General features: G+C 30.8%; 1 pseudogene; it reads left to right on the top strand.

Moving 5' to 3' along the window:
- Positions 1–4,692: 4,692 nt before the first annotated feature.
- LOC107869684 lies at positions 4,693–5,241 on the top strand (annotated as a pseudogene).
- Positions 5,242–5,637: the final 396 nt, after the last annotated feature.

Raw genomic sequence — 5,637 nt, 5'->3', positions numbered from 1 at the left:
CTTTAATGTTTTTCTTACCATTTATTTTTAAGTTTTAAAAGGTTGGACGCGCTTCTTATGAGTGTAAGCAATGTACCTAGACATGGGTGTCACGAGGAGTAAATAAATTTACTTTTATATAGTATAGGTGTGTGATAGATTACTCTAATAATTTAAGTGTGTCTTCAACTTTTTGGATATAGTTTAGGGTGGAAATAATGGCTTTTCTATTTTATAAAGTATATAATCTATCAAAAAAAGCATGCTAATAAATTGTGGCCGTCAAATAGTGGACCTCTTATACGTGGCACTGCTATGATGGGTGCTAGCTTAAGTTTCTTTCGTCAGTCGGCTAAGTGGCAAGGCATGTAGTCGGAGAGCAATATATTTATTATATATTTTTTGGTGAATTTGCATGGTTATTTTGTTTTATGATACTACAATAACACTGTTTTGTTATTTATTATATCTTTGGTGCACCAACAAAAAACACCATTCCGTTAGAAGCTCATCTTTGAATGAACATACCATAATTGGAGTCCGGAACCATTCTATGCCACCAAACTAAAAAAAGCACCAAACTATGTCATATATTTAAAAATGTACCAATCTATGTTTAACTCACAAAAATTGTGAGTTATGCACAAATATCTTTAACGGAAGGCAGCTCACAGTGTTAATTTTTTTGAAAAGTGCATAACTCACAATTTTTGTGAGTTATTCATTCTTATTTTAACATAACTCTAAAAAAATTGTGAGTTATGCATTTTATTTTCAACATAACTCACAAAAATTATGAGTTATGCATTCTTATTTTAACATAACTCACAATTTTTGTGAGTTTTGCACTCTTATTTTTAACATAATTTTAGTACATTCAAAAAGCATGAATAATAATTACATGAAATTAGCAATATAAATAATAATAACATGAAATTAACAAACATAACTTATTAGCGATGATATTTTAGACCTACCAATAATAATCGACAGTATCCAAGCTTAGTGACAAATGAACATTTGTAAATGTTCCAGCATTGTGCATCCATCCAAGTTGAGATGATTGACCATAATTATAGTCATTTTCAAATAAATCAACATTATTCGTGTCACGCAAAGTTAAGATCCTAAATAAAATATAACATATGACAGAAGAAATAGACAAAAATCATTAAAAATACAAAATATTAATAATAACACAAATTAAAAAAAAAAATACCGATCACCTTCATTCAAGTTTTATTCAAATCAGGTATTGAGAATTGTGTTGGCATGTTACTCGGCATGACGTATTGGGGAGCCTTCATGTCAAAAAAAGTATTATACTGAGTTAAATGAGCATTAACATCAGTTGTTGGATCATCAAATTGTATATGCACATTTGTCTGTATCGGAGACTGCACAAGATGATTTTTACACTCCTTCTTAACATAAACTTAAAGAATGTTCAGTTTTATTTGACTAGCATAGTCACAAGGAGCACTCAGAAATTCAGCAACAACTCATCAGCACTAATAATCCATTCTCCATAATTTACCATTCCTTGAGATGAGAAGGAATTTGGATAATGTCCGACTATAAATAAATCAAAATCATTATTTGTTATTTTCATTCTTCTAAAAATTGATTCTACAAATTCTCTATAACCAACTAAAATTGGATACTTCGCGTTGGACTTGGGGGACATACTATAATATATTGTATTTCCCTCGTGAATAATTTCTCATCCCAAAAAAGTGCAACTTTAACACGTTCAAAATTTATTCTCAAAAATTTGATAAAGTTTTGAAAAGATAAATTGAGTTTGAAGAAGAAGAAGAAGAAGAAGAAGAAGAAGAAGAAGAAGAAGAAGAAGAAGAAGAAGAAGAAGAAGAAGAAGAAGAAGAAGAAGAAGAAGAATTTGAAAATCATATACAAAGAATAAATGTATACGGGTGCTTAAATAGGAGAATTTGATAAAACAGATGCATAACTCACAAAAAAAGGTGAGTTATATACTTTTATGAGTTATATGTTAAATAGAATTTTGGAAATGCTTTTCATTATTTAAATAACTCACAAATAAATGGATAACTCATAATTTATCTGAGTTATGTTAAAATAAAAGGCATAATTCACAATTTTTATGAGTTATGTTATAATAAAATGCATAACTCACAAAAATCGTGAGTTATGTTAAAAATAAGAATGCATAACTCACAATTTTTGTGAGTTGTGTTAAAATAAGAATGAATAACACACAAAAATTATGAGTTAAGTTAAAATAAGAATGCATAACTCACAATTTTTGTGAGTTATATTAAAATAAGAATAAATAACTCATAAAAATTGTGAGTTATGTACTTTTCAAAAAAATTAACACCGTGAGTTGCCTTCCGTTAAAGATATTTGTGCATAACTCACAATTTTTGTGAGTTAAGCATAGATTGGTACATTTTAAAATATATGGCATAGTTTGGTGCTTTTTTTAGTTTGGTGACATAGAATGGTTCCGGACTCCCATAATTGGATGTATGAATCTCACACTCTGTAATTTCATTTTTAAACAAATTAATACTAGATTTTTTTTTTTTGAGAAAACAAATAGTGAGTACCAAAAATACCCCTAAACTATCTGAAATGGATCAAAAATATTCCTCATTAATTTTTTTACTCAAAAATATCCCTCCGTTAAATATTTGGCTCAAAAATACCCTTCTACGTAACAGAATTCCACCAAACATGCCACTTAGGTAAAAAAAAAAGGTCATATGGTCATGCCACATCACCATTCACATGTCAAATTTTATTTTTAATTACACAATTTAATTTATTATAAGACCCAACCCATAATAAAAAAAGACCCGACCCGAAGTGAAAAAACAAATGTAAAAGAATTGGGTCTTTCTCTTTCCCTTAATCTTCTCTATCCTGAAAGAAAAATACTTCTAGGGTTTACTGTAGCCGCTGCTTGCATTCAATCGAAAAAAGGAAAGATCCATTGTCACAATTTTAGGTTCACTACGGCTGGTTATGGTATAAATTACTTATTGGATTCGAAAATATTTGGTGGTGACTCTAGCTTCATTTGTCAGTTCTTTCCCCTTTTGAAATTTTGCTATTAGGTTATAATTTTTTGAAGTTTGGGTTTAAAATTTGACACCCATTTAGTGTTTGGTTAAAGCAAGTACATTAGGAGTTTTGAGCTTTCCAGATAGTAGGGTATGATTGACAGTGATTTGAGTATTGTTCTTATACTAATTCTTCTTGTTTAGAGTGACTAGTGAGAAATATAATACATTGGATATTTTTGTTTCATGTAATGGTTGTTCTGCCATTCTTCAAAACTTAAAAATTTGGTAGGAGGGCCAAGTCGCATTTGTAAAATGTTGTGAATTCAGGTGGAGAGTACCTTGCCATTTATATTTTCAATTTTTAAAATATAATAGTCAGAGAGGAGAGTGGTATATCGACTTTTGTTCTTGTATAGGTGTGTCCATGTGTCTACCACTTTTTAAAACCTAAAGGGCTTCTGCTAAGTTGTCAAACTTCAGCTCCAAGTGAAAGTTTTATATCTACAAGATATTGCTGACTATCAAAGCCTTTTTGCTTTTCAAGTGTCTTTTTGTTAGCTTGGCAGAGGGATCAAAATTTCTGAAGGAGAGATTCAGACATTCATATATGTGGATGTTGATTGAGTTGTGAACCTGTGTAATAGTTTTCATGATATGTGGAGGTTAGTATTTACTATCTCGAGAAAGATCACGTAGGTGAATAGAACTTCATTTTGCTTGCTAATCATCTTCACTGGTGAGACTAAAATAAACACCTGGGGTTTGTATGAAGTCTAGGCTATCAAGGTTCCGAGAATGCCTGTCTTTCCTTAAAAATTTTAAGATACTATCAGCAATTCTCAGATGCCTAATTCTTTCTCGTGCATATTTGAAACCTACTTGTGCTTCCTAATCTATGCTGAAGCACTTTGAGAATTTCTTCTAACTGCAAGTTATCAGTTGAACTAATGACCAGAAAGAAGAAAAATGTATCAGAAAGTTGTAACCACTTAAAATTATCTTTATAGGTCAGTGAATCATAAAGATTCACTTATTATCTTTCAGTAGGTAACTTAAAAGCCACAATATATGAAAACTCTTAGTAAAAAGTTGGCATGGCTAGCAAAATTTGAGTACGAATTAATGTATTATTAGTAGCTGACTATACACAATATTGCAGTCTAAATTTTTGATATTGTGTTGTTTACACACTACGGCTTTTATTTCATTCAATTAAAATTTGTTATGATGGGTTCATATTTGATTTTGATGAATCTTTTAACATTTAGACTTTGTGTACCATTGTTTCTTAGTCTCTAAGAATATTCACAACTATATATTCATGTATTTTCTTTGATGATGCCACTATTAAATTCACGATTCTGACCATAATGATAGTTATCTTTTGGGATAAATAGTGATGAATTGTTGCTAAGATTGCTCCTGCTCTGCAGGAACGAATAACAACACGATATTAATTTGGTACACTAAATATTTCTATAACCAGTAATGATTTTATATGCCTTTGGTTGGTCTTTACCTGATAATAGTAGCATATAATACAGAAGTAGAAAACAAGTTTTATCAGCAAATTATAAATAACACTACATTTTCTCTTATTCATATCAGTAAATTAAACACTACTATCAAAGAAAAATTCAAGTTTTATAATCCATCTTCTGTTTTCTTCAGGCAACAAAGTCCCAAGAATGACTCTGATTCCAAGCTGCTTCGGTGGTAGTAAAAGCAACATCTTTGACCCATTTTCCCTCAACTTATGTGATCCATTTGAAGGCTTCCCTATTTCAAGCATAATTGCCAATACCCCCTTCTCTACTCATGAAATGTCTGCTTTTGCAAATACAAGAATCGATTGAAAAGAGACCCCAGAAGATCTTATCTTCAAAGTAGACGTTTCAAGGATCAATAAAGAGGAAGTAAAAGATGAAATTGAAGAAGGAAGGATTTTATAGATAAGCGGTAAGAGGAGAAGAATGATCAGTGGCACCGTATGAAGAGGAGTAGTGGTAAGTTTTTAAGGAGATTTAGGCTGCTGGAGAATACGAAAACAGGGGAAATTAAGGCAGCTATATAGAATAGAGTGCTCACTGTAACTGTTATGAAAGACGAGGAGAAGAAACCTGAGGTGAAGGCGATTGACATCTCTGGTTAAACAAGTGTATGCAGATCAACTGTTGTTTTGTTGAAAGTCCTTTGTCAATTATATTTTTTGTAATCTAAATTATACGTCTGTAATTGTCTGAGTTGTGGGTCTTGTCTTTGCAGTTGTAAACAAGAAAATATTGTAAGTTTGATTAATGAATCATTTTCTTTTAAAATTTATTTAGAGTTGTTGTTTCTCTTTTCCTTCCCTTGAATTAGTTTGTTAAACTTTTGTATATATATTGACTCATTTCTTGCATATTATAAGCACTTATCCATTAGAGGATTATGCTAAGATATATATCTACGAAATTGTTAGACTACATAGGCACCAATTTCCTTTAAATTCAATTGAGGTTCTCAGTTCACAGCAAAGTTTTAGAAGTCACTTCATAAATGTTTAGGTACCCCAGTTAATCTAAACATTGCTTTCTATTCTTAGAAAGATGGCAAGACTGAGCAC

The sequence above is a fragment of the Capsicum annuum genome, chromosome 4 (genome assembly GCF_002878395.1).
Source record: "Capsicum annuum cultivar UCD-10X-F1 chromosome 4, UCD10Xv1.1, whole genome shotgun sequence".
Classification (NCBI taxonomy): Eukaryota; Viridiplantae; Streptophyta; class Magnoliopsida; order Solanales; family Solanaceae; genus Capsicum; species Capsicum annuum.
The sequence above is the reverse complement of the archived record's forward strand: the minus strand, read 5'-3'. Positions and strand labels throughout refer to the sequence as shown.